This window comes from Lepidochelys kempii, chromosome 2, assembly GCF_965140265.1.
Source record: "Lepidochelys kempii isolate rLepKem1 chromosome 2, rLepKem1.hap2, whole genome shotgun sequence".
NCBI classification, from domain to species: domain Eukaryota; kingdom Metazoa; phylum Chordata; order Testudines; family Cheloniidae; genus Lepidochelys; species Lepidochelys kempii.
Genome location: NC_133257.1, coordinates 140,606,507 through 140,618,682, shown reverse-complemented (window position 1 = coordinate 140,618,682; position 12,176 = coordinate 140,606,507). Strand labels below are relative to the sequence as shown.

The 12,176-nt window shown below is 42.3% G+C and overlaps 1 protein-coding gene across 3 annotated transcripts in view; it reads right to left on the bottom strand.

Annotated features, from left to right (window-relative positions):
- CTNND2 (catenin delta 2) overlaps positions 1–12,176 on the bottom strand; it is a 1,187,410-nt gene that overhangs the window by 947,698 nt on the left and 227,536 nt on the right. The gene's annotated exons all lie outside the window — the stretch shown is intronic.

The following is a 12,176-nucleotide window of genomic DNA, read 5'->3' as shown; positions in this document are numbered from 1 at the left end:
TCACCTATGCAAATTGGTGAGGCTTTTTATCCAACATTTCCCAGGAAAGGGGGGGTGCAAGTGTTGGGAGGATTGTTCATCGTTCTTACGATCCAAGGGTCTGGGTCTGTAGTCACCTAGGCAAATTGGTGAGGCTTTTTACCAAACCTTGTCCAGGAAATGGGGTGCAAGGTTTTGGGAAGTATTTTGGGGGGAAGGACGCATCCAAACAGCTCTTCCCCAGTAACCAGTATTAGTTTGGTGGTGGTAGCGGCCAGTCCAAGGACAACGGGTGTAATATTTTGTACCTTGGGGAAGTTTTGACCTAAGCTGGTAAAGATAAGCTTAGGAGGTTTTTTCATGCAGGTCCCCACATCTGTACCCTAGAGTTCAGAGTGGGGGAGGAACCTTGACAACATCAAGGCTCTCATCCAAGCACAGGCTGTAGAAAGGGCTCCCTGAGACTTTTTCAGCTATTTCCCTTTTGTTGAAAATTTGCCAGATCGCTTGTGCTCCTCTGCAACATGGCATTGCTCAGTGGTATCTCTCTGGTTGTATGGCCAGAACAATTTTCTTCATGAGTTCTCTGAATGGTTTCCTTGCTTTCCCCAAAAGAAGTGCATCTTTAGAAGTAGCCACCCGTAACTGATCATCTTTATTCATAGACTTTAAGGTCAGAAGGGACCGTTATGATCATCTAGTCTGACCTCCTGCACAAACACAGGCCACAGAATCTCACCACAGAATACCCACTCCTGCAATAAACCTCTCACCTATGTCTGAGCTATTGAAGTCCTCAAATCATGGTTTAAAGACTTAAAGGTGCAGAGAATCCTCCAGCAGGTGACCCGTACCCCATGCTGCAGAGGAAGGCAAAAAACCCCCAGGGCCTCTTCCAATCTGCCCTGGAGGAAAATTCCTTCCTGACCTCAAATATGGCGATCAGCTGAACCCTGAGCATGTGGGCAAGATTCACCAGCCAGATACCCAGGAAAGAATTCTCTGTAGTAACTCAGATCCCATCCCATCTAACATCCCCTCACAGGCCATTGGGCCTATTTACCACGAATAGTCAAAGATCAATTAATTGCCAAAATCATGTTATCCCATCATACCATCTCCTCCATAAACTTATCAAGCTTAATCTTGAAACCAGATAGGTTTTTTGCCCCCACTGCATCCCTTGGAAGGCTTTTCCAGAACTTCACTCCTCTGATGGTTAGAAACCTTCGTCTAATTTCAAGTCTAAACTTCCCGATGGCCAGTTTATATCCATTTGTTCTTGTGTCCATATTGGTACTGAGCTTAAATATTTCCTCTCCCTCCCTGGTATGTATCCCTCTGATATATTTATTGAGAGCAATCATATCTCCCCTCAGCCTTCTTTTGGTTAGGCTAAACAAGCCAAGCTCCTTGAGTCTCCTTTCATAAGACAGGTGTTCCATTCCTCGGATCATCCTAGTAGCCCTTCTCTGTACCTGTTCCTGATTCAAAAAAATCTCTGAGCTGTTGCTGTTGTCTATCGAGCTCAGTTTTTGCATCATTTAACAGCTTGCGACTCTGAAACTCCCCTTGGTAATTCTGTTCATCATCTGCTGCATGAGTGCTATAGTGTCACTACATTGCATAAATTTTAATTTGATGAATTTCTTTCTTACAAACTGCGCACACTGCAATTTTCTTAGAAACGGAAACTGATGGCTTCAGAAACACAAGAAAGTGCATTTTCCACTGATCCTGAAATGTTAGTTTTTCTTCCTTCCATGTTCTGCTTTTCTTAGGAGCAAGTGGCTCCTCTGGGATCGTCTCTGTATCACGTTCATGGTCATCTTCTGGCACTAATTTTTTGAAAAACTTTCTGATATCCATGCATGTTTTTAACTCTTTCACCTTCTGCCACAACCAATCTCAACCCACCCAAACACCACACTGTGATCTTGCCGACGATGTTGGCCAATAGCCACTTACAGTGCTACAGTAGCTTGAGATGTAAACACAGTGATTAGCCAATGAATACACTTTTGACTTGAAAGAAAACCACACCTATTTGGTCCAGCTCTGCCTGCACTGTACTGTAATATTTAGAAGGGAATGACTGCACATTATGATGTATGGTGTTTACAAGGCAACTTTTATACTTACTATCTCAGCGACTGTTGGGGAGCTTTGGAGGCTGTCATGGCGACAAAAAAATCTGCTGGTGTCCGCCTTTGAGAAATGCCACCCTAGGGTTCACATATTTATTTTACTTGCCTAAGCAATACCTCATTGTCTACATTACTATTAATAATTGTGCTAGAGGGATGTACAGTATATGTATTCTACAAACCACCGTAAGTACAAATGTAGCCTAAAGCTGTCAATCCCTCAATCAAATAAAGTCTTGCAATTTCTAGAAATCCGAAGTACAGATCTCATGATTCAATCAATTCCTACATGTGTAAATGTCATTGTTTTAATTATCCAGTTTTTTTTTTCAGTTTAATCCCTCAGATAGCAAACACATTTATTTTACTGTGTGGGCAGAGAAGGGGACGGAGTGTTTGTGAAATGATAATCAAGGTATTAATTACCTGGTAATTTTACTTTTCTTCAAGAGACTGTCAGTGCCTAACTAGCTTAGTCCAGTATTTAGGTTTTAAAAAAGTTTCACAAAACCAATGGTAAAGAGGATTTTTTATTAAAAAAATTAAAACACTTTTTAAAAATAATTATCACCTGGAGCATTGTGGACACAAATAAACCACTGGGATAGCATATGAGAATTGAAAAGTGAAACCAAATTGAAATTAACTTAATTAAAGTGAAATGTATCTGTTTCCTTTCACTGTCCAAGCTCGGTGACTGGTAAAAGTCCATTCAGTTTTAAAAATTCATTACGTTTTAATATTCTAAGACACAAAAAATCCCATGTCCATCTGTGAGAATGCACATTTACTGCATTATAGAGTTAACCAGGGACGATTTCTAGACTCTGAATTTGTTGTTAGCTGTGAGGACAGTTGTCTTGTACTGCCTAAGTAAGCCTAAATGCTGTTGTTTTTGATATCTAATAACCACCTCTGTTCATGGCTATTTCTGCAATAACCATTATGTACATATTGTAACTCAAGGAGATTAAAGTGCCTTCTCTTCAGAAAAGAGACTGTCAAAGTATCATCTGGGGATTCTGTGATATTGTCTGATTTTCAAGGGTGCTGGGTAGAGCAGGGCGAAAATTTTCAGATGGAAGCTTTTTTCAGCAAAAAAAATCTAGATTTGGTAACACCAAAACAGTTTGTGAATTCGTGTCAATTTTACCAAATTGTTTCAGTCAGAAAAAAACAAACAAACAAAAAATTGTATTTAACAGATGATCAAAAATGTTTCAAAATGGCCAAAATTGAAACAAAACAAAAAAAACGAAATAATTTTGGGTCAAGTGAAACATTTGTTTTGTTGAAAGGAAACACTTACTTTACCTCAAAATATTTGGGGTAGGAGCAGGGGCACAATTCTTAGCGAACTGAAAAATCTGTTATTTGCCCAGCAATAGAGCTGGGTACCTGCAGCTTCCATTGGCTTCAGTTGGCAGGAGTTGCTCAGCATTTCTGAAAATAAGGCCATTTGTGTCTCAATGATTTTCAGATCAAATCTGGAGCAGATCCAATGAGGACATTTTCCTTTTTACACACTTTTCAGAACAGAACCACATTTAAAGATAGTTTATGGTTACTACTGCTGCTGTTGACACTCTTTCCTCCCCCTAAAATTGAAGTAACCCCTGGTTCAGTGTACAGCTTTATGAATAATTGGAATCTGTGAAACTACAATAAAGGATCAAACCCTTCAGTTAACATATTTTTTCAGTGTCAATTTTTTTTCCAGAGTCTGTTTGTGCAGTTGTTCAGGCCACAGTTAAATTCTGCCATTGCATGAAAACAGAGGCATTATCATGGTAGGTCCAAATTCAGTTATATTGCCTCTGTTAACTTGCATAATGGTGAGTTGAATTAGTCAAAATTATCTTAGTTACAATAGATATTATAATGACATCTAATGAAGAATAACTCAGATTGTGTGTGTGTGACTTCGTTATATCTAATGTACAGTTGTATTTTCCTCCTGTGGTCTACTGTTTAGAACAGGGTTCATGATGTCAGCTCTTGAGGTGTTTCAAAATCCTTGTTTGTTCAGGGGGATGCCCTGGACAGCAAAAGGCTTGCAGTGCCTCCTCGGAGTTGGGGAGTTGGTCAATGCCCTCAATTTCCACTGAAATGAGTGAGTGTCAATGGCACTCAGCATCTCTCTAGATTGGGTGCTATGTAGATGCAAATTATTATTCAAATAAAAGGGTAACACTAGGGATGTAAATACTGTTTAAAAAGTTTGCTGTTTAAACAATTAAAAATATTTAGTTTAAATGGTTAACCAATTAAAGGGCCAACCCGCCAGTGCAGCTGGGGCCTCTTGGCACGGCTGGGGCTGCTCCGGCCGGGCAGCACTGCTCTGGCTGCTCCAATCGGGAGGCATGCCTGGGGCACTCTGGCGGCTGGGGCCGGCCCAGAAACTAACAGTTAAGGTGGGTTAACTGGTAAGACTAATGAGTATGCTCCCTGCTCTCCTGACAAGATCCTACCAAGAAATCTGTGGGGCTAAACTCTTTTGCTTCTGATTTGGACCTCGTGGCAGGAGGTGCACTTCTTGCTGAGTCAAACTGATATACAGGGGTTCCCTGGCCTAGGTCCAATGGTGGCCTCATGTTCTTTTCCATTAGATGCTTCCTAAGGTGAAATTCCTGCTCTTCTTGGGTACAACTGGGGAATGAATGACAGATACTGCACCTTGCCCCGGTGTGGGCTTCCCCAATGCAGTACACACAGCATTTCTGGTTGTTACTGACCTAGAAGGATTGTGAGCAGGAAGCACAAATATTGAATCCCACAGTTCTCAGGATAGTCCAGTACCCAAATGGAACACCAGGGGTGGGGATGCTCCTCCAGTCAGGGAGACTAATATTAAAATACTAAAGCTAACAGAGAAAACTTTAAAACTCTAGACTACAAAAACAATTTACAGATACCTACATGTATTTTCCACAGATGAAGAAGAAAGCCAAAAGTTACAACACTGGAGATTCCAACCCAGACCATGCAGCTGTGAGAAGGAACTGGACACCCACCCTTTATCTCCTCAGTTGGTTGCACAAGGTGAGCCAGGGCACATATGCAGACCAACTGATACTGATTACAAAATTATCCAGTTCTGGGTGCATGGAGTGCATTGGTGCCCACAGGGAAATTCATGAACAGACCAGCATTTGAAGAAGTGTCTCATGTTTGCAGCAGAGGCAACAGTAACTCACTGGCTTTCACCTGGAAAACCTTTTCATTGTGCAAATTCCCAGTGTAAAAAAAAAAAAGGTAAAAATAAAACCACCACATGCTCACTTTAGGTAAAATAAAGGTAGCAAATATTAATGCCCTTAATAGATTACTTGCAATATATAAAACTGCTATGTAAGTTTGATGCCCTTCTTAAAAAACAAAAAAGAAGAAACTTCCAGAAAAAGAGAACCTAATTTAAAAACCCCCAAAATGTTATAAAATGCAATGACATTTGTAAGTATTGGAAACTGAAATGTTTACATTTGAAAATTTGAATTCTAAAATATCTTCATACTCTCATTAAATATAGGATTAGTGTTAAATTAACTTTATCATTATTTGCATCTCAATCTACAAAGCTAACCTTTCTTTTTCCTTAGAATTGAAATCTAGGTTGATGTATATGAGGATATGGGGAAAGCAGTAAACGTGATATAACTTGACTTTAGCAAAGCTTTTGATATGGTCGCCCACAGTATTCTTGTCAGCAAGTTAAAGATGTACGGGTTGGATGAATGAACTATACGGTGTATAGAAAGCTGGCTAGATCATCGGGTAGTGATTAGGGCTTTCAAGTGATTAAAAAAATTAATCATGATTAATCACATGATTAAAATTAATCATGATTAATTGCACAATTAATTGCACTGTTAATAACAGAATACAATTTCTTTAAATATTTTTGGATGTTTTCTACATTTTCAAATATATTGATTTCAATTACAACACAGAATACAAAAAGTCTACAGTGCTCATTTTATTTTTTATTAAGAGTATTTGCACTTAAAAAAACAAAATAAATAATATTTTTCAATTCACCTAATACAACTACTGTAGTGCAATCTCTATCATGAAAGTTGAACTTACAAATGTAGAAATATGTACAAAAATACCTGCATTCAAAAATAAAAAAATGTAAAATTTTAGAGCATGCAAGTCCCCTCAGTCCTACTTCTTGTTCAACCAATCGCTCAGACAAAAAAGTTTGTTTACATTTGCAGGAGATAATGCTGCCCACTTCTTGTTTTCAATGTCACCTGAAAGTGAGAATAGGCTTTCTCATGCCCCTGTTGTAGCCGGCATCACAAGACATTTATATGCCAGATGCGCTAAAGATTTATTTGATCCTTCATGCTTCAGCCACCATTCCAGGGGACATATGTCCATGCTGATGACAGGTTCTGCTTGATAACAAGCCACCAGCAGGAGGTTGATTTTCTTTTTTGGTGGTTTGGGTTCTGTAGTTTCCGCATCAGAGTGTTGCTCTTTTAAGACTGCTGAAGGCATATTCCACATCTCGTCCCTCTAAGATTTGGGAAGGCACTTTAGTTTCTTAAATCTTGGGTTGAGTGCTGTAGCTATCTTTAGAAATCTCACATTGGTACCTTCTTTGTGTTTTGTCAAATCTACAGTGAAAGCATTCTTAAAATGAACAACAGGTGCTGGGTCATCATCCGAGACTGCTATAATATGAAATATATGGCAGAATGTGGGTAAAACAGCAGAGGCATATAATTCTCCCTCAAGGAGTTCAGTTACAAATGTAATTAATGCATTCTTTTTTTAACGAGTTTTATCAGCATGGAAACATGTCCTCTGGAATGGTGGCCAGAGCATGAAGGGACATTCGAATGTTTAGCATATCTGGCACATAATACTTTGCAATGCTGGCTACAAAAGTGCCAAGCAAATGCCTGTTCCCACTTTATGGTGACATTGCAAATAAGAAGGGGGCAGCATTATCTCCTGTAAATGTAAACAAACTTGTTTGTCTTAGTGATTGGCTGAATAAGAAATAGGACTGAGTGGACTTGTAGGCTCTGAAGTTTTACATTGTTTTGTTTTTGAGTGCAGTTATGTAACAAAACAATCTATGTTTGTAAGTTGCACTTTCATGACAAAGAGATTGCACTACAGTACTTGTATGAGGTGAATGGAAAAATACTATTTCTTTTGTTTATCATTTTTACAGTGCAAATATTTGTAATGGATAATGTACACTTTGATTTAAATTACAACACAGAATACAATATATATGAAAATGTAGAAAAAGATCCCAAATATTTAATACATTTCAATTGGTATTCTATTATGTAACAGTGTGATTAAAACTGCAATTAATGCAATTAATTTTTTGAGTTAATCGCGTGAGTTAAGACCGATGAATTGACAACCCTAGTAGAGATCAATGCCTTGATGTTTAGTTGGCAGAGTGCCCCAGGGATTGGTCTTGGGGCCGGTTTTGTTCAACATCTTCATTAATGATCTGGATGATGGGACAGACTGCACCCTCAGCAAGTTCACGGATGACCCTAAACTGAGGGGAGAGGTAGATATGTTGGAGGATAGAGATAGGGTCCAGAGTTACCTAGACAAATTGGAGGATTGGGCCAAAAGAAATCTGATGAGGTTCAACAAGGGCAAGTAGAGACTCCTGCACTTAGGAAGGAAGAATCACATGCACTGCTACAGGCTGGGGAACGACTGGCTAAGCGGCAGTTCTGAAGAAAAGAACCTGGGGATTACAGTGGATGAAAAGCTGGATATGAGTCAGCAGTGTGCCCTTGTTGCCAAGAAGGCTAATGGCATATTGGGCTGCATTAGTAGAAGCGTTGCCAGCAGATCGAGGGAAATGGTTATTCCCCTCCATTTGGCACTGATGAGGCCACACCTGGAGTATTGCATGCAGTTTTGGATCCCTCACTACAGAAAAGATGTGGACAAACTGGAGAGAGTCCAGCGGAGAGCAATGGAAATGATTAGGGGGCTGGGGCACATGACTTATGAGGAGAGGCTGAGGGAACTGGGGTTATTTAGTCTGCAGAAGAGAAGAGTGAGGGGGATTTGATAGCAGTTTTCAACTACTTGAAGGGGGGTTCCAAAGAGGGTGGAGCTAGGTTGTTCTCAGTGGTGGCAGATGACAGAACAAGGAGCAATGGTCTCAAGTTGCAGTGGGGGAAGTCTGGGGTGGATATTAGGAAACACTATTTCACTAGGATGGTGAAGTACTGAAATGGGTTACCTAGGGAGGTGGTGGAATCTCCATCCTTAGAAGTTTTTAAGGCCCTGTTTGACAAAGCCCTGGTTGGGCTGATTTAGTTGGGGTTGGTCCTGCTTTAAGCAGGGGGTTGGACTAGATGATCTCCTGAGGTCTCTTCTAACCCTAATGTTCTATGATTCTATGACTTTGGGTCCAATCCTGCAAACACTGAAGCATGTGATTGACTTGACTAACGTGAGTAATCCCATTTAATAATTAACTGAGAATGTGTAAGATTTTCTTTTTAAGAATTAACATGATCTACTTTCTTCGTGTATCTGGGGAAGAAACATGTTGAGGGAAGACAGATTTTTCAGCCTATTCTTTACGATTTTATTTTCCTACAAAATATTACCTACAAAGCTTGGAACCTACTATATAGTGTAATATTATAAGTATTCTCAGTATTCTACAGGATATCCACCAAAAATCAGTTATGTTTTGGGAACTATATTAGAAAAATCAAGCATTTCCTGCTACTTATGGAGAGAAGCTGTTATTGGCATATGGACATATTATCAAAGTCATAATCAGAAATAGAGGCCAAACACCCCATGGTTTAATTGGCCACATATACAGTACATGCACAAATATTCATCTGCATGTACATGGTGTGTGGATGCAAGTTAGGATGAAATAATGTGTGTGTCTGAGCAAAAGAATCTCACCACACCCCAAGCTCAAAACAACATATACTCCAACTGGGGGAGGGTCCTAAACTTATCCACCATCTCCTTTCTTAGGATTTTCCTTTATTCCCAATTTAAAACCTTAGCCTCAGCTTTGTCCTGATCAGACTATTTCAGGGGTCTTTTACCTTACTCCCGGGGGAATTATGTGCCACTGCACATGCGCAGAATTCATGTCCTCTGCAGATATCTTTGTTTCCCTGCAGAAAAATGACTTTATGACAGGGAAGCAAAGGAAAGCTGCAAGAGACGTCATGCACCACTCCCTAGCAGCGCAGGTACATCATTTCAGGCACCCAGAGCAGTTGGCGGAGAGGTAAATCACTGCAGGGCTGGGGACATCCCAGCCAGTGGCTCCTACACTGAGCCAGGATCAGCTGCCTGGAGCCAGGATCAACTGGGCTGGAGGCAGGGGCGGACAAGACTTCCTCTTCCCCTGCAAGGAGTGGCTGGGGCTGTGTCAGACCCATGCCCAGAAACCTCCCCTAGCTGCAGGAAGCTCAGCATCCTCCCCTGCTTCCTGGCTCCATTGCTCCTCAGCTGTGGGGGGAGGGGTCACTGTACAGGTAGCTGCTCCCTCATCCACCCAACCCATCCCTCATCCACCCCGTGCATCTGGGCCTCCCATACTCAGACACCCTTGCCAAGCCTCACCTGGTACATCCATAGAATCATAGAATCATAGAATATCAGGGTAGGAAGGGACCCCAGAAGGTCATCTAGTCCAACCCCCTGCTCAAAGCAGGACCAATTCCCAGTTAAATCATCCCAGCCAGGGCTTTGTCAAGCCTGACCTTAAAAACCTCTAAGGAAGGAGATTCTACCACCTCCCTAGGTAACGCATTCCAGTGTTTCACCACCCTCTTAGTGAAAAAGTTTTTCCTAATATCCAATCTAAACCTCCCCCACTGCAACTTGAGACCATTACTCCTCGTTCTGTCATCTGCTACCATTGAGAACAGTCTAGAGCCATCCTCTTTGGAACCCCCTTTCAGGTAGTTGAAAGCAGCTATCAAATCCCCCCTCATTCTTCTCTTCTGCAGGCTAAACAATCCCAGCTCCCTCAGCCTCTCCTCATAACTCATGTGTTCCAGTCCCCTAATCATTTTTGTTGCCCTTCGCTGGACTCTCTCCAATTTATCCACATCCTTCTTGAAGTGTGGGGCCCAAAACTGGACACAGTACTCCAGATGAGGCCTCACCAATGTCGAATAGAGGGGAACGATCACGTCCCTCGATCTGCTCGCTATGCCCCTACTTATACATCCCAAAATGCCATTGGCCTTCTTGGCAACAAGTGCACACTGCTGACTCATATCCAGCTTCTCGTCCACTGTCACCCCTAGGTCCTTTTCCGCAGAACTGCTGCCTAGCCATTCGGTCCCTAGTCTGTAGCTGTGCATTGGGTTCTTCCGTCCTAAGTGCAGAACCCTGCACTTATCCTTATTGAACCTCATCAGATTCCTTTTGGCCCAATCTTCCAATTGGTCTAGGTCCTTCTGTATCCTATCCCTCCCCTCCAGTGTATCTACCACTCCTCCCAGTTAGTATCATCCAGAACCTCCCTAGCCCTCCATATCTGAACCCCACCCCACTGACCCTCAACCCCTGCATCTGGACCCCCCTGTGCCCAGACCACTGAACTCCCTGCACTTAAACTCCCACCCTGATGCCCCAGTCTCTGCACCACCCTAAGCCCCCACATCCAGATCCCCACACCACTGACCACAACTGGCTGCACCCAATCCCCCACCCCACCAAGCCACACTCCCCCCGCACCCAGACCCCTCTGCGGAGCCCCAACCACCTTCACCAGGAAGTCCCTGCAGAGTCCCATTGCCCCTGCACCTGGAACCGCCCCCAAAGAGCCTCTGTGCATCCAGATCCCTCCACAACCGGACCCCACACTGAACTGCCTGAATCCAGATTGTCCCACAGAATCCTCTCACCCCACACCTGCATCCACGCACACTGAGCCCCTTCACACTTGGATCGTGCCTGGTTGAGGCTGCAGAGGGGCAGGGCCCCAGGGTGTTTCTGGGGCAGGCCCAGGCCTTGTGCTCTGTCAGGGTCAGGTGCAGCCTCACCGCTGAGTCCATGTCCCGGTGGTGGGAGGGCTCAGTGTGATCTCCCACCTCCGTGCAGCTAGTGGCCCATGCTCCCCACTGCCAAGCTGGAGCCTCTGCTTTTATTAATTGACAAATAAATCTTGCAGAATTTTAAAATATTGTGCCAGAATTTTAAATTTTTTGGTGCAGAATGCCCTCAGGACTATTACCTGCAAGGCTTACCTACTCTTGCTTTAGAGAATCTTCAACTTTTATCCTTCTAAATTGGAACTTGTGATTTACATCTGGTCTGGTTGTCAGATCAATTGGCAGAATAGCCCTGCATCTCTAGACAGGTTCCTAGAATCTGACATCCCAACAGACACCTTGGTTCCAAAGTAGTGACTAGAGTTTCTTCTCTTCAGCCAGTCTCCCTGGAGTATTTCATTTTCATGAGCAAAAAGTAAACACACACACACAATCATAGCATTACATTTCCCTGTGAGATTCTGTGACATCTGATCAAGAGGATTCATCTCTGCTTCTCCTTCCACAAATCAATGATCTGTGTACATCTTGTACAGATTTGGCTCCGTTGCTATACATCATCTACCCCTTACCACGCTCTCAAGAAGACCCTGAAAACAAACATGATACTCCTTACAGTCCTTCACTGGAGATTGTCATCTCAATTAAGAAGCTGGGTTGTTAGGACCATAATGGAAGATCCCATTTTCCCAGGGAGGGGACTTATCTAATGTTTTTCCCTGAGCTCTGGAGAGGATTGAAAAACCTAGAGAACAGTAACAGGAAATAGTCAACTGGAAGTTAGCCTAGTGCACAATCATTCTTCCAGCTTGTTCCTGAAAAGTGTTGAGTGCCCTCAACTCCCAGTGAAGGCAATAGGTGTTAAAGGCACTCAGCACCTGCAATCTCATGTCCTTAACCATGCTGCTACTGCTGTCATTAGCTTTATAAACACTTGGAAGTTGATGTTATACAAGAAAAGCTGTGTTATCCGGCACTTTACAAATCAGAAAGCTCTATAAACTGG